The sequence below is a fragment of the Silene latifolia genome, chromosome Y (assembly GCF_048544455.1).
Source record: "Silene latifolia isolate original U9 population chromosome Y, ASM4854445v1, whole genome shotgun sequence".
Lineage (NCBI taxonomy): Eukaryota > Viridiplantae > Streptophyta > Magnoliopsida > Caryophyllales > Caryophyllaceae > Silene > Silene latifolia.
In genome coordinates, this window is record NC_133538.1 from 354,793,793 (window position 1) to 354,820,145 (window position 26,353).

General features: G+C 40.7%; 1 non-coding gene across 1 annotated transcript; it reads left to right on the plus strand.

Annotated features, from left to right (window-relative positions):
- The first annotated feature begins 24,331 nt into the window (after positions 1-24,331).
- Positions 24,332-24,438, plus strand: LOC141634605 (small nucleolar RNA R71). Its single transcript, XR_012539332.1, has one exon. It is a non-coding gene; the product is annotated as a small nucleolar RNA R71 (small nucleolar RNA).
- The last annotated feature ends 1,915 nt before the right edge of the window (positions 24,439-26,353 follow it).

A 26,353-nucleotide genomic window follows, 5' to 3' on the forward strand; every position in this document is an offset into this window, starting at 1 on the left:
AGAAAGGAGCAAAGAATGTGGTGGCTGACCATTTATCTCGTCTGCAGCTGACGGAAAGGGAGGATTCGTTACCTATTAATGATTCTTTTCCTGATGAGAGTCTGTTAGCTATTACTACTTCAGGGTCTTATCCACCTCCGTGGTTTGCTGATTTTGCTAACTTTGCTGTGACAGGTAGGAAACCACCAGAGCTTTCATGGCAGCAAAAGAAGCGGTTCGCTTATGATGCTAGACAATACTTTTGGGATGATCCTTATGTTTTCAAGGAATGCGCAGATGGTCTTATCCGGAGATGTGTGCTTCAATGGGTGGTGAAGGATATCCTAGGAGCTTGCCACTCTTCTGCCTATGGTGGTCACAATGGTCCATCACGGACTGTGGCTAAGGACTCCAATCTGGTTTCTATTGGCCAACATTGCATGCAGATAGTCGCAATTTTGTTGTTGAGTGCGATGCTTGTCAAAGATCGGGGAATATTTCAAGAAGACATGAGATGCCACAGGTAGGCATTCTTGAGGTTGAGATTTTCGATGTCTGGGGCATTGATTATCAAGGATCTTTTCCGAGCAGTCAAGGTAATAAATATATCCTCGTAGCTGTAGATTATGTGTCCAAATGGGTAGAAGCTATCGCTACTCCCCATTGCGACGCAAAGGCCGTGATTAAACTATTTAAAAAGATTATTTTCTCTCGTTTTGGTGTCCCTAGGGTTGTCATTAGCGATGGGGGAATGCATTTTAAAGAGAAACAACTTAATGCTTTATTGACTAAATTCGGTGTCCAACATCGTAGAAGTTTGGGGTATCATCCCCAAACTAGTGGTCAGGTTGAGATTTCTAACCGGGAATTGAAAGAAGTTTTAGCTAAAGTTGTTTCTAAATCACGGAAAGATTGGAGTCTTAAGTTAGATGATGTCTTATGGGCTTATAGGACAGCGTTTAAAATGCAAATTGGGATGTCACCATTCCAATTGATTTACGGTAAGACATATCATTTACCTGTTGAGTTGGAGCGTAAGTCTTGGTGGGCTATATGTGATTTGAATTTGGATCTTAACCTCTCTCGTGAGAAACGCATGACACAGCTGAATGAGCTGGAGGAATTTAGGCTGCTGACTATGATAATGCTAGGATCTACAAAGTGAAAACGAAGCGCTGGCACGACAAGAGAATCATTAAGCGCGAGTTCCATATTGGCGATAAGGTACTTGTTTTTAATGCTCGTATCCGTTTATTTCCTGGTAAGCTGAAATCCAGGTGGACTGGCCCCTATACGGTCACAGCAGTTACAAAATTCGGATCAGTTGAATTGGAGACCTCTGCTGGAGAAGGGTTCAAAGTTAATGGCCAATATGTGAAACATTATCACGGTGCAGACGATTTCGTTGGGCAGGTTGAAGTACTATACTTTGACCCAATTTTAGAAGCTGCAAACTGAGGTAAAAAGGGCCGTGCGGGACCTCTTAAACCAGCGCTAACCGGGAGGCAACCCGGCTTGTACATTTTTTTTGTAATTAGGAATTTTACATTTCTATTTCATTTGAATTGCATTAGAACTTTTAGCTTATTTTCTTTTAATTAACAATTACTTGGTTTGGAGAATGTGCGCCTTTGAGAATTTTTGCAGGTGATTATTTTATGCAAAGTGCGTAGGGTGATTTACTGAATGTTTGTGAGAGAAAGACGGGAAAATTATGTTGGCAAAGGAATTTTAACGTACAAAAGGATTTGTTGCCAGTACCTGCAGTCGATCGACCAAGTTCATCAGTCGATCGACTGAGAAACAAAGGGGCAGAAGCTGTTTATCAGGGATATTGGTCGATCGACTGGGTAGGGTAGTCGATCGACCACTACGCGAAGACCAGAAGCTGTTTTAAGGGAAGACTGGTCGATCGACTGGGTCAAGTGGTCGATCGACCACTGCGCGAAACCAGAACGCAACAAATTAAAGGGAAGTTCTGATCTCTTTTTTCACTCATTAACTCATACTTAATTGAAAAAAATCAGAGAAAACCCTTGTCTTCCCCTTTCTTGCGATTTTTCTTGCTAATCCATCCCTCAATCTCGAATTTTCCTGCTTAAATCTTCAAGTTCTCGTCAAAGGTATGTCTCTAATCCTCTTTTAATCCTTTACATTCAATTCTCGCTGCACTTTAATGCCCAAATTTCGAGCATTGTTACATTGAGACGGAAAAATCGATTTGGGGAAAATCGATTTAGGGCTAGTTTCTTGTCGATTTTTATGCTTTAATTGCTTTTGCTACCCTTTTCCCTTGATTTTCGAAACAATTTAGCAACTAGGCGGTGCTTAATCCCATTTTCCCCAATTTTTTCGAAACCCTAATTTCGTTTCAATTTCTGAATGTGTTTCGGGTTTTCATAAATTTTCATTGTTATGGGAATCTTGTTGCTAATTTGTTGTTTGTAGGAAACAACAATGACGAAAGGGAAGCAGCCGATGTTCGAAGGTCAGTCCTGTCAGGGAGCTGCCAAACGGCCGCGGGGTCCGCCATTGATGATCGAGGATACTACGGATAGTCTACCTGACTATCCGCAGGTTACTTTTTCCACCTCTACTTAGCGAGCTAAATTCGCTCTCTTTGTCGCAAAAATGAAAGCTCAGGCCACTCGTTTTCTTCATCGGCCTACTTTAGAGAAATTAGGATGTTTCGAGTCTGTTGTGTCTCTGCTAAATGGGACAGGAATGTCGGGTCTTGTGGACATGGTTGAGTTCACTTACTACACTTTGACCCTCGAGTTTTTCTCGTCTTATGTTTTTGACCAGGCTTCTTTTGAAGCCAACAGGGATAGCCCTTGCATTTCTTTTCGGCTATTCAATGTCACCTACTCCCTAACATTAGCCGACTTTGCTGGATTTTTGGGTCTTTATTTCGAGGGTAACACCTCGGAAACTTCTGATGTTCACCGAGTCATGTGGTCGTGTATCTCTGACTGGAACGGCTCTAAGAGGACGGGCACTTCCGTCTACTTACCCCCTTTTCGTTATTTTTTACGGCTGATGGGTAATACCATTTTCGGCCGCAAGGAGTCAAATAACGTGAATACCATCGAATTGTCTATCTTAGCGGGCTATCTGAACATTGAAAGTCGGGTAGCCCGTATCTATAACATCGCGTATTTGACTGCCTCTCACTTTCACAGTATAAGTGAGAGCACTTTGGCCACTATTGCTTGTGGTGGGTTGGTGAAGCGTATCGCCAACCGTCTAGTTCTTCTTTTCCCTCGAGAGGAGGCCCCTATTGACCTTGACCTACGCTTCATGGATCTTGCCTACGCGAAGTCTGTGAAGTGGGTCGACTGTCGGAGTCGGTGGAAGATTGACTCTTTCATCTGCGACCGCATCCCTGTCCTTGGCCTCCCTTCTATCTTGCCCCTTACCACTGTCCAGGGGGCAGCTCGCCCGCCCTTGCCTAGCTATAGGCTTCCTATTGGGTCGGGCACCGCTACTGCTAGCACCTCGAGGCGAGCTCGTACCTCCTCTTCACAGGCACCCTCCTCCTCCACTCCTGCTCCCACGGGTTACCCGGCCACTTTCCGCCCCCCTACACCTATGGTTATCCCTGCGGTCATGGACCAAAGGGCGATGTCACGTGTGTTGAGTGACTTGTGCAGGAGCTTTGATCAGCACATACTAGACATGGCCCTTGCCCTGTACCCAGTTTACGAGGAGTACGCTCGGACGGGGATGCTCCCACGAGGTGCCTGGACTCACCCGTCCTTCTTTGTTCCTCCGGTGGGCGGTTACCCTCAGCCTGCCACGAGAGCTGCTCCCACTACTACTACACCGCCGCCGCCGAGGCGGAAGAGGAGGATGACTCAGGGTCAGATGAGGATAGTGGTTCCGAGTATGACGGTGGAGATTAGATGCTTGTGACCTCCCCTGTTTTTGGCTGGTTTGGGGAGGTCTTCTTTTGTGAGTTCCGATCCCTTTTGTTAGTTTCCTTTTATTATTTTGTTGCTTTTATCCTTCCCTATATTGTTGTGAATGCTGGTGATTTGCTGCTGAGCACAATGGGGGCATTGTGCGTTTTGGTTTGGGGAGGGTATTTGCATATGTCTTTTGCATCTGCATTTGTTTTTTATTGCATTTCAGTCACACGTTTATTGCATTTTAGCTTGCATTTGTGTTATTTCAAAAAAAAAATCGAAAAATTCATAAAAATCAAAAATATCACGTTTACTTTTGCATATAGTCGAGTCGGATTGGAGTTTATTAATGATGACATTGCACTATTAGTCAAATATATGCCATTCCTTGCCTTTTCACAACTGCTTAGCGAGAATTAAAAGTGATTTCTCAAATTTTGTTGTGGAATTTACTTCGGGTTATTAGACTTGACTCATTCATTTTTTGGCAAACTACTTATACTTTCTGAGATATAAAGCCTATAACTGGTGACATTCATGACGGTTAATTTAGGACGAGAGTAGTACTCCCGTCATTTCATGTTTTGCACGTGTATGAGTTTTGATTGCTTATTGCCTATACGCATCGGTTTGTGGTCGGTATTACATGTTTTGAGAACTATTGCATCTCCCCTTTTCTCATTTTGCCCCATTAACTCCACTGTAAGCCATATCTTCCAGTTGCCCTTAACTACATCCCATACTTAGCCTACCATTGTGCCGAGCTTGGAAGTATTAGAGGAATTTGTCGAATTATAGCAGTTTTGGTACGTTTCTGTACTGTTGGAGCGAGTATTTATGAGAATTGCAGGAGTTGCTAATGTGTCAGCCTGGAAAAAAAAAAAGTCAGAAGAGGAAAAGAAAAAAAACTCAGAAAAATGAAAAAAAGAGGAAGTTGATCTGGGCAGAGGGCACTGGAATGTAGGGGTGATCGATCGACTGCTGTTGCTGGTCGATCGACTGCCAACTCAGAAAATAAAAAAAAGAAAGAGAAAAAAAATAAATAAATAAGGAATTTAAAAAAAAAATTACAATTCGGCTGAGTTGAGAATACATCTCATGTGCTTATTTCATGAATTGGAGGTGTCTGTTCTGGGATAGTGTGTTGCCTAGACATTTAGAGGCATTGTTTATTTTTTGAGTTGGAGGAACGGGATACGGTTTCTGATGGTTTGTTAGGTACTAGCTTGGCTCTTACCCTCACATTTCCATACTTGTTTTGCCCTTTCCTTCCCACTTAGCCTCACATATCCAAATCTTGCAATAGTTCGGTGATCGGTCCATTTCGTGTTCACAATTAAAGGTGTGGTCGTTGGGTCACGTCCGAATCAAAACACAATTTATAACTTCACAAACAACTCTACAATTAGTAAAGAGGCAAGTAAAGGTCGGATCCCAAGGGACGGGTATTGAAATGAGATTTCTATTGAAACTAGTGGTGTCTTAGGGGTGTCACAAATTGGGTTGATGTAGAAGGTCACTAACTAAAATAGCAATGAAAATAAACTAGCAAGATGAATTAAAAGGGGTGTAAACAATTGATTAAAAAGAACTAGGGTGTCCTGGGATCATAGTGGAATCATGGGAATTGATCATACAAACATGTTCTCAAATTATAAGCAAGCAATTATTGTTGTGATGGATTGAGTTGGGTTATATCTTACAATCCTAGGAAAGTTTGGATCCCGGAGCCGAATCGATTAGATTGTACAACACCTACAAGTCGACTTAATCTTCCCTACTCAACAACATGCATGGTCTAATGAGACTCGAGTTGGGTTATGTCTTACAAGTCTCATTGAAAAGATAGAAGACGATAGTAAATGCAAGGATTCATAGGCTTAGCAATTCATCAAATATAACATGTGCATGAGTTGAGATCAAAACAAGCAAGCAAATAAAACATGGAAGCATATTAATTTAAGCATGAATCATTCCTCATGTTGGTTTCCCCTAATCACCCATTAACCCTAGCTAAGAGACTACTCACTCATTATCATGTTGATCATGCTAGCAAGGTTGTCAATCATACCAACAATATGAAACATGATGAATAAATGAAAGTAATTAACAATAATTAAAAAGGGATTAAGAGAATTATACCTACTAATGATTCCAATAATAAAGCAAAGATAAAATAAATACTTGATGCTTGATTGAGAGGTTGTCAATCTCCCAACAATAACCCAAATAATCTTCAATTACCCAAAATAAAGGATGAACAAAAGAGAGATTAAGGAAATAAAACTTGTATTAGAACTTGATTAATTGTTGATTACAAAACTAAAGAGAGATTTTATTGATATTAACTACTCTAATTATTGATAAGAAGAACATGCTCCTCTAATTAGACTAATGGGGTATTTATAGTGGAAATTAGGGAGGATGCATTAGGGTTAACTAAGGGCTAAACTAGTAATTACACTTTTTAGATTGAGCAGGGAGGAGCCGGTATTTTAAATTTTGGTGACTTTCAAAGAACTCAAAAATTCCAAGGTAAGGGAGGGGTATGTCAACTCTTTTGATTCAAACAATTTCTCTAACCCCATGGCTTTGAAAAAGGCTCTAGTTTGCTCAAGGACACCCAACTTTCCCAAGGTGTCTTCACAAATAAATTTGGTGGATTGAATTGATTTCCTAGCAAACTTGGCAAAAGTATCTCTATGGGTTTTGGAAATAAAAGTTACCTCCGGATAATGCAAAAGTTGATCGATTTCCGGAGTAGAAGATGTTGTTGCTCCCATAGAAGGTTGTTGTTGTTGTTGCACTTCCAAGTTTGGTGTTGCTACTACCATAGCCAATGCTTTCTTTGCTTGAAGAGACTTTTGCCATTGTGAAAGTGCCTTTGGTGCCTTTGTTGCCTTTGTTGCTCCCTTAGTCCTTGCCATTGATGATTTAACCAAGAAAAGAATGAAGAATCTTCAATTTGTAGTGTACCCAAATCGATTTAAAGGTGAAAGGCTTTGCCTTTATGAATTCAAGAATCGACTCAAAGGTTGAAGATTTTGTGCTTGGTTTTGATTTTTGTTGAAAAAGGAGTGATTGATTTGTTGTTGAAAGGATGATTTGATTTGATTTTGGTGAATGTTGTTGAGGGATTTTGTTTTTGTGATGGAGAGGATGAGGGTTTTGATGTTTTGAAGTAGTGTTATGAATGAATGAATGAAGGCGGGAGGGGTTTTATAAAGACCGAAATTTTCGAATCATAGGGGAATCCGTGCGGATTCGCCCAATACGGGCGGATTCTCGCACTCGGGTTTGATAAAACTCGCCTAAAGACGGGCGGATTCAGAAGAAGACGCTCTGATTTTCTTGATACGGGACGGGCGGATTCTCTTGAAGACGGACGGATTTGAGTCCAGGAAATTTTGCTTGTTTTCCTTAGCAGAGAAGACGGGCGTCTTCTATCCAAGACGGACGGATTTGAAGAGACGGGCGGATTGCTGCTTAGGACGCCCGGATTTTCTTACAGTCAAAAATATTTCAAAATTGCATCTCATAGGGACGTGCGTCTTCAACCCAGTACGCTCGGATTGCAGGAAAACGGGCGGATTCTCTTGAATCCGCTCGGATTCTACCCTTTTGTACCCGGATTCAGTTCCATCCGTGCAAAATGCATTTCCCTTACCATTCTTCTATTCTTCTTCAAATCTTGTGTTCGTCATTGTGGGGGCACTACTAAGGCATGGATAGCCTAGGCAATTGTCATCCCCACACTAAGGTAAAGCACTACACATCAATTGAAATTGTTAGTCCCTCCCTCACTTCTCTCAAACATAACAAATATCTTGATCAAAGTAAATAAAATAAATCCAAAGATGACAAAAATGCAATACTAGAATTGAAATGCGAGTTAGGGAATTAGAAATATTTACAAATGGTGGTTTAGGGAGGACTCCACCAAACTCTCATTCTTGATGAGATCATTTTTGATGAGATGTCAAGGGGGCATGTTCAAGGTGTTGTTGATGTTGCTCAACACCTTGAAAAAGTAATCAAAAGCTTGTTCATTATTATGGTAGAGGTCTTCAATAGTCCTTTGCCCTTGTTGTTGGTCTTGATCGATGGCATTACCAATGTAGGGATTAAAAATCCCTTCAAATTCGTCGTCCCAAAGACCACAAACTTCATTAAGTTGATCATTGAAAATCTCTTGATTTGATGGAGACAACTCTCCCAAATTCTTCTTTTGGCCAATGAGGCCTTCCTCTTCTTCTTTGGTTGATTTTGATGAGTTTTGCAAGCTCTCCTTGTCACAATTCACTTGCTCTTTGAATGGAGCATCTTCAATTTTTTTCTTCCATTGGAGTTCCGATTTCTTCCTTTCATCCTTTCGGCTATAATGATCAATCATAAAACATGGTCATGCAAATGAGGAGCTCTCATAGTCTTGTCAAGATTAAAGGTTATGCTTTCATCTCCCACTTCTAGAGTGAGCTCACCATGTTTCACATCAATCACCGCACCCGCGGTGTGTAGGAAAGGTCTTCCTAGAATGATTGGAATGTTGGAATCTTCCTCCATATCAACAATGACAAAGTCCACCGGGATGAAAAACTTCCCAATTTGTACGGGGACATCTTCCCATATCCCCAATGGTGTCTTTGTCGATCTATCGGCCATTTGGAGTGTGATGTTGGTGCATTTAAGCTCTCCCATCCCCAACCTTTTACTCACCGAGTACGGCATGACACTCACACTAGCCCCTAGATCATATAAGGCTTTGTTGATCGTTGTGTCGCCAATGGTACACGGTATTGAGAAGCTTCCCGGATCCTTTAACTTTGGAGGTGAACTCCCTTGAAGTATTGCACTACTCACCTTAGTGAAGGCGATAGTCTCAAGCTTCCGGATCGACTTCTTCTTTGTGAGGATATCTTTCATGAACTTTCCAACCTCTAGTTGAATTACTACTCTAAACGGCGCCATTTTTGATCGGTCCGTTTCGTGTTCACAATTAAAGGTGTGGTCGTTGAGTCACGTCCGAATCAAAACACAATTTGTAACTTCACAAACAACTCTACAATTAGTAAAGAGGCAAGTAAAGGTCGGATCCCAAGGGACGGGTATTGAAATGAGATTTCTATTGAAACTAGTGTCTTAGGGGTGTCACAAATTGGGTTGATGTAGAAGGTCACTAACTAAAATAGCAATGAAAATAAACTAGCAAGATGAATTAAAAGGGGTGTAAACAATTGATTAAAAAGCACTAGGTTGTCATGGGATCATAGGGGAATCATGGGAATTGATCATACAAACATGTTCTCAAATTATAAGCAAGCAATTATTGTTGTGATGGATTGAGTTGGGTTATATCTTACAATCCTAGGAAAGTTTGGGTCCCGGAGCCGAATCGATTAGATTGTACAACACCTACAAGTCGACTTAATCTTCCCTACTCAACAACATGCATGGTCTAATGAGACTCGAGTTGGGTTATGTCTTACAAGTCTCATTGAAAAGATAGAAGATGATAGTAAATGCAAGGATTCATAGGCTTAGCATTTCATCAAATATAACATGTGCATGAGTAGAGATCAAAACAAGCAAGCAAATAAAACATGAAAGCATATTAATTTAAGCATGAATCATTCCCCATGTTGGTTTCCCCTAATCACCCATTAACCCTAGCTAAGAGACTACTCACTCATTATCATGTTGATCATGCTAGCAAGGTTGTCAACCATACCAACAATATGAAACATGATGAATAAATGAAAGTAATTAACAATAATTAAAAAGAGATTAAGAGAATTATACCTACTAATGATTCCAATAATAAAGCAAAGATAAAAGAAGTACTTGATGCTTGATTGAGAGGTTGTCAATCTCCCAACAATAACCCAAATAATCTTCAATTACCCAAAATAAAGGATGAACAAAAGAGAGATTAAGGAAATAAAACTTGTATTAGAACTTGATTAATTGTTGATTACAAAACTAAAGAGAGATTTTATTGATATTAACTACTCTAATTATTGATAAGAAGAACATGCTCCTCTAATTAGACTACTGGGGTATTTATAGTGGAAATTAGGGAGGATGCATTAGGGTTAACTAAGGGCTAAACTAGTAATTACACTTTTTAGATTGAGCAGGGAGGAGCCGGTATTTTCCGAAGGAAGGGCTTCTTTCTTTGTAGCTTGGAGAAGAGGAAATCGTCTTTGTAGAGGAATCCGGGCGTATTGAGGTCGGGACGGGCGGATTCTGGTGGTGGAAGACGAGCGGATTCGAGGGAATCCGGGCGGATTCTGGCGGTGCAATCCGAGCGTCTTTGGAGGAAACCGCTCGGATTGTGCTGTGAGGAGACGGGCGGATTGGAGACAATCCGCTCGGATTGTAGCTCAGCACAAATTCTTCTTCTTTTCTTCCCTTTTCTTCATGAAATTGCTTGGGGTTTTCCTTGGGGACTCAAGGATCCTTTCTCAACATTGCTCATCTACTATCATATGTACAAAGGCCTTCTAATCTTGTCTCTCCTTGATGCTTGGTCATTGAATTCGATCAATTTAGTCTTGTTTTGCCATGAAAATGCAAGATTCTTACTCCTTTCCTACCAAGGGATCAAAATCTCAAAGAATATGCAAAACAAAGAACTAAAGATAATAAATGACCCAAATATGCATTAAAAAGCATGGGAACAAGGCTAATTCGTTGGCTAAAAATGCGCTAATTATGGTCACATCAAATATCCCCAAACCGAACCTTTGCTCGTCCCGAGTAAAGAGGTGACAAAGACTAGGACCAATACTAACCTATCCTAATAATATAGCCGATATGAGACAATTAGCGGGTCTCACTCCGCCCCTTCAACTCACAACAAGACAACCATGAGGTAGGATGCCTTCTTACAAGGCAAGGTGGGTCTTGCCAAAATGGCGACACATCCAAACATTAAGCACACAAAATCACATAATGGATGCATCTACAAAAGAATAGCCACGTCCTCATCAAGTGGCGGAGGCACTAAAGAGGAACAAATTTAAGAGCATGAAATCCTTCACAAATACTAGTTCAACAAATTACTAAGGCTAAGAGGATGGCACTAAATCACCTCCAAATGGTGTTAAACTAGACTACTTTCGTCCTCAATTTCCAAATGCTTTCGTCAAGAGCGATTGGATGGTGGTGGAATGATGATCCCTATGATGCTAGTAGCGTATGACATGACAAGTCTCGAATTCTCTACAAAAGTAAAGGTCATGGATCGTCCCAAGCTCGACCAAGTTGCTTGACAAAAGGCTTTTTGGGAATGAAATGCTCAAATCTTTATTCACAACGGGTGGATATGACTAGCATTCAAAATTGTCCTCATTTCACTTTCACATTTCAAAAATTTAAGATGGGGTTTGCCCCTTCCGGGCTAGTGTCCTTTGCTTTCGCCAATCGCTTATTAGGCAACCGGTTAACCTCTAGACAATAGCTTTTCGGGGTGATAGTTACTCTGTCTCTGAGCGGCCGAATTCACAACCGTGTGGGGGCTCAATTCAATGGATCCCGCACCAAAGCACATCGAAGTGGTACGCCTCCATCAAAACAATTAAATTTCTCAACATTTCAACATTTCATAACATTTGAGGTTTCCTTGGCATTAAGTTACTTCAACATGACAAAATTTTCGAAATGAGCACTTTCAAGCTTATTGATAGAAAAGTATTTTTGGGTTGCCTTACCACAAGGTCAATCAAGGTCACCTAGACAAGTTAACCAAGTCCACATCGCATCACGGGGTTGGATAGGTGACTCACATGCAAACTCTTGACTAGGCCTTGGGTCATGGGTCAAAAGACACTAGTATGACACTATTTAGGGTGTTTTACAACCATTCTAGTAGGCAAAGTCTTAAGTTGAACAAGTATTTGTAATGGCTTAGTTGCTCTTGTCAAAGTTCCTAATTAGGCATTTTTCAAAACATTTCTAACATGCAACTACATGCCATGATGCAACTAATATAAACATCCTAATGCAAGTGATTCTATCAACTAATATGACATATAAACTAAATGCAAGTCCTAAGCTCACATTGTTAAAACGCATCAATCAAAATAAAGCCACATAGTCATTAACATAAAGAGGAAAAAGGAGATTGGAAAGATCATACCATGCGGTCTTCATTATCCTCATGTCTCGGATGTGGCGTTGTCAATCAATGTGAACAAGGATAGAACAAACACAATATATACAAAACAATATGTACACAAGACTACAAAGGGAAATAAACATGTTTTTGGGTTTTTCAATTTTCAAATTTTTTATGATTTTCGAAATTTTTCAATTTTTTGGATTTTTGAATGAGAGTTAAATGTTAGAATTCCCATCCCCACACTAATATGGGCATTGTCCTCAATGGCCAAAATGATGGAAATTATGCAAAGATGATGCATGATTTCTATGCTAAATGCAATCTACACTAAGCTATACTACATGATGCATGGTTTTTGTTATGACGGAGAGGATAATTTAAATTACCTCCCGTTGTGTATGCATTAACTTCCCCAAACCGAGTGAGACACTATTGCTAATGTCCAAGGATGGGTGTAGTTCATGCACACACTATGCAATGCATGAAACTAATTTGTCATTTTGGATTTTGAAATTGGGAACAATAAAATGAGAACACCTCAATGGTACCGAGGTGTGAGTCCTCTATGGTGCTAGGACTACTCCAACAATGATCAAAATTAATAAAAATACAAGGTAACAAGACACAGACTTCTTTTCATGAAACTTTGAAAGATAAAGAGGATAGATGAGAAAACTTCACTTAAACTTAGGTGGGTGCCTCTCGCCCGCTCCACCTAGTGATGAAGTAGTCTTCTAGACATCGGCATCATCTCCCTCTATATCGCTATCCCAAATATCCTTTGAAGCATCACTCAAACTTGGGTCCATGAATTCGTCTTCCTCACTCTCAAGCTCCACCGTGTCACCTCCACAAGAATTGCCACTCCCTTCCTCTTGTCTACCGTTCGCCCCTTCATTAGCTCTCTCCGAGTTGGGGAAGAGCAAATCCATTTGAGCCCATGAGGGGAAAGCTCCTTCCTCACTAACCCGTCCTCTTCGAACCATCTCGTGATATTGAGGATAGAGCGCATAGTAAGTGTCCACGGAGGTCTCGTATTGACGGTAGTGTAGATCTTGTAAGATTCCCGTGACAAAGTCATCACGGGGGAGGATGAAGGGGTTTGGATGGTTATATGGTTGATAGGGGAAAGGGTAGGGAGGCACTTTTATCTTCTCATTTTGAGTTTGTTGTTCTTGTTGTTGTGGTGGTGGATTTGGAGGTGGTGGTGCTTGCCTTGTTTAACTTGGGATGAGGTAGGATGGCATGGGAGACAAGTTTCCTCTTCTTGGGGAGATACGTGGTAGATCGGCCATTGGAAGATAAATCGGATCGCTTTCTTTTGTCAACCACTTTATCCGCTTATCAACCCCCTCAAGGGTTATCCAATGGTGTTGGACGAGAAGGAGATCTTCATTAATTCTCGTGTTTCCCGTAAGTGGAGTGTACTCATTGTTCTCATTGAACCTTGGGTTGAAGTGCTTTGCAAGTCTAGTAATGAGTCCTCCATTCAGTATGTGCTTCATTCCATCATCATCCCCATTTCTAAACTTTGCCCATTTCTCTAGCAAAACTAGAGGTGCATTGAAGTGGTACCCATTTCTCCCTTGAATGTTGAGGTAGGATTCCATAAACACAAGGTCTAATTGGTTCACGATGGCCGGATCTCGGCGGGCAAGTAGAGTGCCCGAAAGAAATCGATATGTAAGCCTCAAGATCGGGTTTTGGATATGAAAAGCAAGAAATTCCTTGGTATGAATGAAATCCCGGCCCGTCATGGACCTCCACAAAGGTTCAACACTATACTTTTTGGGTTTCGATGTTCGGGTAGGCGAAACATCAAGTCCAAACACATTTGCGAATTCTACAAGGGTCATCATCCTAGAAACATTCTCCAACCTAAACTCTATACATATCACTTTGTTCAAGGTTGTAATCTTCAAAAAGCTCAAAAATTCAAGCACAAGGGACCGATAGGTTGGTTCATACATGCGAAAAAGGGTTGAAAGACCAAAAACCTCAAAGAGAGCTTCCACTTGGTGATAAATCCCAAGTTTCCTCAAGGTAGCATGACATAAAAACTTAGTGGGAAGAATATTCATACTTAGAAGCCGGTGAAAGACTATTCTTTGCACATCATTGAGAAATTCCACATTTGAGAAGTCATTAAGCCTTGTGAGATCCATAATCTCTTCATGCTCCCTTCTTAAAGTATTGATATGGGAGGTGGAAGAACTTCCCATCATCCTTGGTCTTCTCCCACTCCTAAAGGATGATCTCCTTGGTGCCATTCTTGATTCTTAAGTTGGATTCTTTTGATTTGTGAAAGGGTAAGGATGTTCCTTGTTGATTGAGTGTTGCCTTTGGAAACCCTAGAAAATTGGGGCTTTTTGATTTTGTGGGTTAAGAGAGTGATTTGGATATGTATGGGAGTCATAAGGAGGTGAGTTATATAGTGCAAGTGGAAGGAGTAGTGATGTGGCACTATATGTGTGGTGGGGTGTAATTTAATTAGGAAAAATTGGGTCAAAACACCGTGGGAGGACGAGCGGATTCGAGCTGAAGACGCTCGGATTCGTGCTCTTCGGGACGGGCGGATTCAGGAAAATACGCCCGGATTCGATCACAGCGAAATTCCAGAAATTTGACGCCTCCAAGACGGGCGTCTCGAGCTCAAGACGCTCGGATTCTTTCTCACTCGAGACGGGCGTCTCCTTTTGAAGACGGACGGATTCTTCTACAGAGATTTTCCTTGAAATGCACAGGTAGAAAGACGGGCGTCTTTCTTCGAATCCGGCCGGATTCTTCCAGACGGGCGTTTTTCCTCCTTGGACGCTCGGATTTAACCTCAGTCCAAAAATCTTCCAATTCTCAGCGTAGCTGGACGGACGGATTCTTCTCAGAACGCCCGGATTCCAGCAAAACGACCGGATTTCAGAGAATCCGCACGGATTCGGGTTGTGAATTTTGACTTTGACTATTTCTCCTCTCTTAGATGCGTCCCCATACTTGAGAATTCGTTCCTTCCTTCATTCAAAATTCATTAGTAACCCTCCCTCACTTACGCTCATGAAAAGAGTTCATGCTATTTATTAAAACAATTGTAATAAAACAATAAATCCAAGTTAGAGGGTTAGTATATTTACAAGTGGTGGTTTACGGAGGACTCCACCAAACTCTCCCTTATATGGTCCTTTCAAGGGTGAGGAGGCCCGAGGTAGGTGACCTCGACCTCTCCAACAAACGCTCCTTCATAGTATGGCTTCAACCTTTGACCATTTACCTTGAACTTGCTTCCATCTTCCGCCTTGAGTTCGAAATCTCCATATTTTCCAACTTTGGTTATCACATAGGGACCCATCCATCTAGAGTTCAATTTTTTCGGAAAGAGTCGGTAGTGGGAATTGAATAGAAGGACTTTGTCTCCCTTGTGCAAGGCCTTTTGTCTAATTCTCTTGTCATGAAGCAATTTCGTTCTTTCTTTGTAAATCTTTGCATTCTCAGAGGATTGTAGTCGGAATTCCTCCAACTCTTGGATTTGAATCATCCTTCTTTGACCGCTCAATTTGAGATCAAGATTAAGTGCTCGGATTGCCCAATAAGCTTTGTACTCCAATTCGATTGGCAAATGACATGCTTTTCCATAGACAAGCTTGTAAGGGGAGGCTCTTATGGGAGTCTTATAGGCCGTCCTATAAGCCCAAAGAGCATCATCAAGCTTTGTGCTCCAATCTTTCCGAGTCTTGTTCACAACTTTCTCAAGGATTTGCTTGATCTCTCTATTTGAAATCTCAACTTGACCGCTTGTTTGAGGATGATATCCCAAGCCGGTTCTATGTTGGACACCATATTTGGTCAAAAGGGATGCAAGCTTATTCTCATGGAAATGCGTTCCTCCATCACTAATGATCGCTCTAGGAACTCCAAATCTTGGGAAAATTATCTTCTTGAAAAGCTTGGTGACCGTTTTTGCATCATCATTTGGGGTGGCAATTGCCTCCACCCACTTTGAGACATAATCTACGGCCACAAGGATGTACTTATTCCCATTGGATGTCACAAAGGGCCCTTGGTAGTCGATTCCCCAAACATCGAAGATCTTCACCTCTAGAATGCCCCTTTGTGGCATTTCGTTCCTCCATGAGATATTTCCCGTTCTTTGACAAGCATCGCAATGAATGATGAATTCTCTTGTATCTTGAAACATTGTAGGCCAATAGAAACCTGATTGGAGAATTTTTGCAACGGTTCTCCTTGCTCCATGGTGCCCACCGTAGGGCGATGAATGACATCCTTCCAAGATTCCTTGGATTTCCCATTGAGGGATGCATCTCCGGTAGAGCCCATCACTACACTCTTTGTAGAGGTTCGGGTCATCCCAAAAGTACCTCTTCACTTCGAATAGGAATCTCTTCCTTTGGTTGTGGTTCAAATTTGGAGGGAGCACTTTTCCAACAATATAGTTAGCATAATCGGCAAACCATGGGGTGATGTGCCTTTCAAGTTGTGTTTGAATGGCCATCAAAATGTCATCGGGAAATGAATCATTGATCGGGGTCTCTCCATTTTCATCATGAAACCGGATCCTTGACAAGTGATCCGCCACTACATTCTCGGCTCCTTTCTTATCTCTTATTTCCAAGTCAAATTCTTGAAGAATCAAAATCCATCTCAACAATCTTGGTTTTGCCTCCTTCTTTATCAAGAGATGTCGGAGAGCACGATGATCCGAAAATACAATCACCTTGGATAAACCCTAATAATGTGAGCAACATCAACAACACCTTGAACATGCCCCCTTGACATCTCATCAAGAATGAGAGTTTGGTGGAGTCCTCCCTAAACCACCATTTGCAAATATTTCTAACTCCCTAACTCGCATTTCAATTCTTGTATTGCATTTTTGTCATCTTTGGATTTATTTTATTTACTTTGATCAAGATATTAGTTATGTTTGAGAGAAGTGAGGGAGGGACTAACAATTTCAATTGATGTGTAGTGCTTTACCTTAGTGTGGGGATGACAATTGCCTAGGCTATCCATGCCTTAGTAGTGCCCCCACAATGACGAACACAAGATTTGAAGAAGAATAGAAGAATGGTAAGGGAAATGCATTGTGCACGGATGGAACTGAATCCGGGTACAAAAGGGTAGAATCCGAACGGATTCAAGAGAATCCGCCCGTTTTCCTGCAATCCGAGCGTACTGGGTTGAAGACACACGTCCCTATGAGATGCAATTTTGAAATATTTTTGACTGTAAGAGAATCCGGGCGTCCTGAGCAGCAATCCGCCCGTCTCTGCAAATCCGTCCGTCTTGGATAGAAGACGCCCTTCTTCTCTGCTAAGGAAAACAAGCAAAATTTCCTGAACTCAAATCCGCCCTTCTTCAAGTGAATCCGCCCGTCCCGTATCAAGAAAATCCGAGTGTCTTCTTCTGAATCCGCCCGTCTTTAGGCGAGTTTTATCAAACCCAGAAAGTGCAGAATCCGCCCGTATTGGGCAGAATCCGCACGGATTGCCCCTGCAGTTCGAAAATTTCGGTCTTTATAAAACCCCTCCCACCTTCATTCATTCATTCATTCATTCATTCATAACACTACTTCAAAACATCAAAAACCTCATCCTCTCCATCACAAAAACAAAATCCCTCAACAACATTCACCAAAATCAAATCAAATCATCCTTTCAACAACAAATCAATCACTCCCTTTTCAACAAAAATCAAAACCAAGCACAAAATCTTCAACCTTTGAGTCGATTTTTGAATTCATAAAGGCAAAGTCTTTCACCTTTAAATCGATTTGGGTACACTACAAATTGAAGATTTTTCATTATTTTCTTGGTTAAATCATCAATGGCAAGGACTAAGGGAGCAATAAAGGCAACAAAAGCACCAAAGGCACTTTCAAAAAGGCAAAAGGCTCTTCAAGCAAAGAAAGCATTGGCTATGGTGGTAGCAACACCAAACTTGGAAGTGAAACAACAACAACAACCTTCTATGGGAGCAACAACATCTTCTACTCCGGAAATCGATCAACTTTTGCATTATCCGGAGGTAACTTTTATTTCCAAAACCCATAGAGATACTTTTGCAAAGTTTGCTAGGAAATCAATTCAATCCACCAAATTTATTTGTGAAGACACCTTGGGAAAGTTGGGTGTCCTTGAGCAAACTAGAGCCTTTTTCAAAGCCATGGGGTTAGAGAAATTGTTTGAATCAAAAGAGTTGACATACCCCTCCCTTACCTTGGAATTTTTGAGTTCTTTGAAAGTCACCAAAGTTGAGAGTAGGGAGAATCTCGAGTTTCGTCTAGCTAATGTTAGTAGACGCATTTATTTTAGGGAATTGAGTGAAATCTTGGGTCTTAGTGATGAACCGAGTTATTTTAAGAATTATGGAAAGTATGACCCCGACCCTCTTTGGGAGGCAATTTCCGGGAGGAAATTTGAGGACTTTCATGCGAGTCGTGCTCTTTTAGTCCACCATCCGGGCATAAGAGTATGGCACAAGGTCATGGGAAACACCATTATTGCAAGGAAAGATACCAACCATTTCACGAAACTTGATTTTATTCTCCTTGAATCGGCTTTGAACATTGGAAGAGTACACACCAAGCCTTACAATTCTTTGAGGCTCTTGGTAGATATATGGCTCAACATTGATTGTGGGAAGAAGGTCACTACCGTTATTGTCAATGGCGGCCTAGTCACTATCCTAGCTAAGTACTTTGATCCTAACTTCAATAAGGATAACAAGTATAAAGCAAAGGAGGGTGGTCATCTTGTTGATTTGCATACTATGATACACAAATACAAGTGGGTTGCTCATAACCCTCTTGATACCAAGTATGGATGGCTCACTAGTGAAGCTAGATCGTTCACTTTGCCTTCAAAGATTTATCGTCTAAGCGTCCACCGGACCAATTATCTACTTCCCCTTTCTAAAGAGGCCGAGTATATTATTCAACAACAAAAGGGTGAACTTGAAATGCCCTCCTCTTCCATTGTCATACCACCTTACCCCTTTGAGTATCAAGAGTTCAAGCCGGAAGGAGTTGAAGCTAGAAATGACTATGTGACTCTTCTCATGCAAGCAATGCACAAGCAAGCCTTTGAGGACCGGAAAAATGCTTACTTGGCTCAATATCCACCCCTCCTACACTTAGCTAGGCAAGGACTACTTGACCCATCATGTCCTTTGCCTAGTTAGGCGGATAGAGAAGTCCTATTTCCGGGTGCATCTAGGGTCGTTTTGGGTGACAATGAGGTTGTTGGTAATGAAGAAGTTGATGATAACATTGATGAGGAAGCAAGTGAAGAAGGAGAGAAGGATGGTGAAGATGATGATGAGCAAGATGAGGAAGAAAGTGAAGAGGCAAATGAAGAGGGAAGTGGCAATGTGACCACTTCTAATGAGGAAAGTGATGGTGATAACATGATGGAAGATTAGCAAGCCTTGGAGGCTCCTACCCTCTTATGGTTTGTCTATTTCTCTCTTTGTTTTTATTATTTTTCTTGATCATTGTTGGAGTAGTCCTAGCACCATAGAGGACTCACACCTCGGTACCATTGAGGTGTTCTCATTTTATTGTTCCCATTTTCAAAATCCAAAATGACAAATTAGCTTCATGCATTGCATAGTGTGTGCATGAACTACACCCATCCTTGGACATTAGCAATAGTGTCTCACTCGGTTTGGGGAAGTTAATGCATACACAACGGGAGGTAATTTAAATTATCCTCTCCGTCATAACAAAAACCATGCATCATGTAGTATAGCTTAGTGTAGATTGCATTTAGCATAGAAATCATGCATCATCTTTGCATAATTTCCATCATTTTGGCCATTGAGGACAATGCCCATATTAGTGTGGGGATGGGAATTCTAACATTTAACTCTCATTCAAAAATCCAAAAAAATTGAAAAATTTCGAAAATCATAAAAATTTGAAAATTGAAAAACCCAAAAACATGTTTATTTCCCTTTGTAGTCTTGTGTATATATTGTTTTGTATATATTGTGTTTGTTCTATCCTTGTTCACATTGATTGACTACGCCACATCCGAGACATGAGGATAATGAAGACCGCATGGTATGATCTTTCCAATCTCCTTTCTCCTCTTTATGTTAATGACTATGTGGCTTTATTTTGATTGATGCGGTATAACAATGTGAACTTAGGACTTGCATTTAGTTTATATGTCATATTAGTTGATAGAATCACTTGCATTAGGATGTTTATATTAGTTGCATCATGGCATGTAGTTGCATGTTAGAAATGTTTTGAAAAATGCCTAATTAGGAACTTTGACAAGAGCAACTAAGCCATTACAAATACTTGTTCAACTTAAGACTTTGCCTACTAGAATGGTTGTAAAACACCCTAGATAGTGTCATACTAGTGTCTTTTGACCCATGACCCAAGGCCTAGTCAAGAGTTTGCATGTGAGTCACCTATCCAACCCCGTGATGCGATGTGGACTTGGTTAACTTGTCTAGGTGACCTTGATTGACCTTGTGGTAAGGCAACCCAAAAATACTTTTCTATCAATAAGCTTGAAAGTGCTCATTTCGAAAATTTTGTCATGTGGAAGTAATTTAATGCCAAGGAAACCTCAAATGTTATGAAATGTTGAAATGTTGAGAAATTTAATTGTTTTGATGGAGGCGTACCACTTCGATGTGCTTTGGTGCGGGATCCATTGAATTGGGCCCCCACACGGTTGTGAATTCGGCCGCCCAGAGACAGAGTGACTATCACCCCGAAAAGCTATTGTCTAGAGGTTAACCGGTTGCCTAATAAGCGATTGGCGAAAGCAAAGGACACTAGCCCGGAAGGGACAAACCCCATATTAAATTTTTGAAATGTGAAAGTGAAATGAGGACAATTTTGAATGCTAGTCATATCCACCCGTTGTGAATAAAGATTTGAGCATTTCATTCCCAAAAAGCCTTTTGTCAAGCCACTTGGTCGAGCTTGGGACGATCCATGACCTTTACTTTTGTAGAGAATTCGAGACTTTTCATGTCATACGCTACTAGCATCATAGGGATCATCATTCCACCACCATCCGATCGCTCTTGACGAAAGCATTTGGAAATTGAGGACGAAAGTAGTCTAGTTTAACACCATTTGGAGGTGATTTAGTGTCATCCTCTTAGCCTTAGTAATTTGTTGATCTAGTATTTGTGAAGGATTACATGCTCTTAAATTTGTTCCTCTTTAGTGCCTCCACCACTTGATGAGGAAGTGGCTATTCCTTTTGTAGATGCATCCATTATATGATTTTGTGTGCTTAATGTTTGGATGTGTCGCCATTTTGGCAAGACCCACCTTGCCTTGCAAGAAGGCATCCTACCTCATGTTTGTCTTGTTGTGAGTTGAAGGGGCGGAGTGAGACCCGCTAATTGTCTCATATCGGCTATATTATTAGGATAGGTTAGTATTGGTACTAGTCTTTGTCACCTCTTTACTCGGGACGAGCAAAGGTTCGGTTTGGGGATATTTGATGTGACCATAATTAGCGCATTTTTAGCCCCCGAATTAGCCTTGTTCCCATGCTTTTTAGTGCATATTTAGGTCATTTATTATCTTTAGTTCTTTGTTTTGCATATTCTTTGAGATTTTGATCCCTTGGTAGGAAAGGAGTAAGAATCTTGCATTTTCATGGCAAAACAAGACTAAATTGATCGAATTCAATGACCAAGCATCAAGGAGAGACAAGATTAGAAGGCCGTTGTACATATGATAGTAGATGAGCAATGTTGAGAAAGGATCCTTGAGTCCCCAAGGAAATCCCCAAGGAATTTCATGAAGAAAAGGGAAGAAAAGAAGAAGAATTTGTGATGAGCTACAATCCGAGCGGATTGTCTCCAATCCGCCCGTCTCCTCACAGCACAATCCGAGCGGTTTCCTCCAAAGACGCTCGGATTGCACAAGCCAGAATCCGCCCGGATTCCCTCGAATCCGCTCGTCTTCTACCACCAGAATCTGCCCGTCCCGACCCCAATACGCCCGGATTCCTCTACAGCACGATTTCCTCTTCTCCAAGTTAAAAAGAAAGAAGCCCTTCCTTCGAAAAATACCGGCTCCTCCCTGCTCAATCTAAAAAGTGTAATTACTAGTTTAGCCCTTAGTTAACCCTAATGCATCCTCCCTAATTTCCACTATAAATACCCCATTAGTCTAATTAGAGGAGCATGTTCTTCTTATCAATAATTAGAGTAGTTAATATCAATAAAATCTCTCTTTAGTTTTGTAATCAACAATTAATCAAGTTCTAATACAAGTTTTATTTCCTTAATCTCTCTTTGTTCATCCTTTATTTTGGGTAATTGAAGATTATTTGGGTTATTGTTGGGAGATTGACAACCTCTCAATCAAGCATCAAGTACTTCTTTTATCTTTGCTTTATTATTGGAATCATTAGTAGTTATAATTCTCTTAATCCCTTTATAATTATTGTTAATTACTTTCATTTATTCATCATGTTTCATATTGTTGGTATGATTGACAACCTTGCTAGCATGATCAACATGATAATGAGTGAGTTGTCTCATAGCTAGGGTTAATGGGTGATTAGGGGAAACCAACCTGGGGAATTATTCATGCTTAAATTAATATGCTTTCATGTTTTATTTGCTTGCTTGTTTTGATCTCAACTCATGCACATGTTATATTTGATGAAATGCTAAGCCTATGAATCCTTGCATTTACTATCATCTTCTATCTTTTCAATGAGACTTGTAAGACATAACCCAACTCGAGTCTCATTAGACCATGCATGTTGTTGAGTAGGGAAGATTAAGTCGACTTGTAGGTGTTGTACAATCTAATCGATTCGGCTCCGGGACCCAAACTTTCCTAAGATTGTAAGATATAACCCAACTCAATCCATCACAACAATAATTGCTTGCTTATAATTTGAGAACATGTTTTTATGATCAATTCCCATGATTCCCCAATGATCCCATGACACCCTAGTGCTTTTTAATCAATTGTTTACACCCCTTTTAATTCATCTTGCTAGTTTATTTTCATTGCTATTTTAGTTAGTGACCTTCTACATCAACCCAATTTGTGACACCCCTAAGACACCACTAGTTTCAATAGAAATCTCATTTCAATACCCGTCCCTTGGGATCCGACCTTTACTTGCCTCTTTACTAATTGTAGAGTTGTTTGTGAAGTTACAAATTGTGTTTTGATTCGGACGTGACCCAACGACCACACCTTTAATTGTGAACACGAAACGGACCGATCAAAAATGGGGCTTGGCTTGACGACTTGGAAAAGGAAGTCTAATCACAATGGGCTCCTTCTCCTTGACCTTGTCTTCATTTTTCTTTGAACTTTCTTTTTTTGATGATTCTCCATCTTTGGAGCTTTGCACAATTTCTTCCTTGTTACTAGCTTCCACAACTTCATCCTCAACTTGCTTCCTTGGTGCTTCATACCTTGTACCACTTCTCAAGTGAATGGCATTAACCGTTTCATGTCTAGGGGGATTACTTTGAGGTGGTAATTGCCCCTTTTGTCTTTGTGAGCTTGAAGATGCTAGTTGAGTCAATTGTGTTTCCAACATCTTGGTGTGAGCTAGGATGTTGTTGATGGTGGTTTCCTTTGCTTGGCTATCTTTTTGCATTTGAGTGAAAAATTCTTGTTGATTCTTTTGCATTTGGAGGACCGCTTTTTGGACATCAAAACCTTGGTCATTTTGGTGATTGTATGGATTTTGATTTTGGTAACCTTGGTTTTGATTGTAAAAGGGTCTTTGATTTTGGTTTCTCATGGGTGGTGGAGTGTATGTTGTTTGAGGGTTTTGAACATTTTTGGCTTTTGTATGAGAGATTTGGATGGAATTTGGTGTTTTCATTGTAATAGTTGGAATAAGAGGTACCACTCTTGTATGCTTGGAAAGCATTCACTTGTTCATTTGTTCCCCTACATTCACCTTGGTCATGTCCCAAAGTTCCACAATTCTCACATATCCCACTTGGGATTGATGAGGATGCCGTCATGGCATTAACATGATGCTTTGGTGATTTTGAGACTTCTTCAAGTCTAGCCATAGCTTTTTCAAACTTCAAATTGATTGTGTCAATATGAGCACTAAGTTGAGCACCCAATTGAGTAACGGAGTCCACTTCATGCTTTCCTCCTCTAGTAGCCTTGCGAGGTCTACTATATTGTGAGTTATGGACCGCCATTTCCTCAATCTTGTTCCATGTTTGATTGTCATCAACTTCGGTGAACATTCCATTTGATCCCATGTTGAGAATGTTCCTTGAATCCTCATATAGACCATTCCAAAATTGTTGTACCAAAAACCATTCGCTAAGTCCATGGTGAGGACATGAGCGACAAATTCCCTTGAACCGCTCCTAAGCTTCATACAAAGATTCTTCATCCCTTTGCTTAAAACCCGTAATTTGAGCTCTTAGCATGTTAGTCTTTTCCGGTGGGTAGAATTTTTTGTAGAAGGCTAGAGCCAACTTCTTCCAAGAATCTATTCCGAGGGTGGCCTTATCAAGGCCCTTCAACCATTGCTTCGCGGTGCCGATTAGAGAAAAAGGAAATAAGACCCATCTAATTTGGTCTTGAGTCACACCCGTTTGAGAGATTGCATCACAATAGTCGCAAAAGGTTTCCATATGAGAATGAGGGTCTTCACTAGGCATCCCCCCAAATTGGCTCCTTTCAACTAATTGGATGAAGGCGGACTTGGCAATAAAATTTCCGGTTAGATGTTGCGGTGTAGGAGTACCATTTGGTAGGTTCTCCTCGGTGGAGTGGAGTGTGACGAGAATTTAGGCATTGTAGGTTGATTTTGTGGGGTATTGTGTAATGGGTTCTCCTCTCCTTCTATTGCAAAAGGATTGACAAACTCAATAGTTGGTTGAACAACTTCACTAATACCTCTTAAATTCCTCCTAACAAGTCTCCTATTGTTCGTCAAGGTTCTTTCGATTTCACGGTCAAAAGGTAACAAATCACCTTGTGACCTTCTAGACATGCAAAATATCAAACAACTCGAAAACAATTAGAACAAACCTTGAGGAATTTTACTTCCCCAAGGCGAAGAAAGACACAACTAATAACAATAAAAAGGAAATCTAAATCAAACAAACACCGTCCCCGGCAACGGCGCCATTTTTGATCGGTCCGTTTCGTGTTCACAATTAAAGGTGTGGTCGTTGGGTCACGTCCGAATCAAAACACAATTTATAACTTCACAAACAACTCTACAATTAGTAAAGAGGCAAGTAAAGGTCGGATCCCAAGGGACGGGTATTGAAATGAGATTTCTATTGAAACTAGTGGTGTCTTAGGGGTGTCACAAATTGGGTTGATGTAGAAGGTCACTAACTAAAATAGCAATGAAAATAAACTAGCAAGATGAATTAAAAGGGGTGTAAACAATTGATTAAAAAGCACTAGGGTGTCATGGGATCATAGGGGAATCATGGGAATTGATCATACAAACATGTTCTCAAATTATAAGCAAGCAATTATTGTTGTGATGGATTGAGTTGGGTTATATCTTACAATCCTAAGAAAGTTTGGGTCCCGGAGCCGAATCGATTAGATTGTACAACACCTACAAGTCGACTTAATCTTCCCTACTCAACAACATGCATGGTCTAATGAGACTCGAGTTGGGTTATGTCTTACAAGTCTCATTGAAAAGATAGAAGATGATAGTAAATGCAAGGATTCATAGGCTTAGCATTTCATCAAATATAACATGTGCATGAGTTGAGATCAAAACAAGCAAGCAAATAAAACATGAAAGCATATTAATTTAAGCATGAATCATTCCCCATGTTGGTTTCCCCTAATCACCCATTAACCCTAGCTAAGAGACTACTCACTCATTATCATGTTGATCATGCTAGCAAGGTTGTCAATCATACCAACTGATGCGTGTCTTTTATATAAGGTTTTTACCTCATTTTTACACGCATTTCTATGCTTTTTATGTAGCATCTGGCTACAAATACCCCCGAATATTCTACTTTGGTCCGTTTATTGTATTTTGCAGGAATTGACCGAAGAGGAGCTAAAACGAGCCTTAATTGTCCCATTTGTATGCATTCATGGGAAATAAGGAGCCGGAGCTTAGGAATTTCACACCTAGAGTGTGCATGAGCGGAGCAAGGGAGCAACACAAGTCCTGACGCACTTATATAGCTCGATCGAGTGGTTTTACTGCTCGATCGAATGCTCTTTACATTGAAGTTGATCGATCGACTGGTTAGTGGAGTCGATCGAGGAAGTTCATACAGCAGTGCTCGATCGAGTAGATGTATTAGCTCGATCGAGTGATTTGTAGTTCGATCGAGTAATCTCTTTACTCGA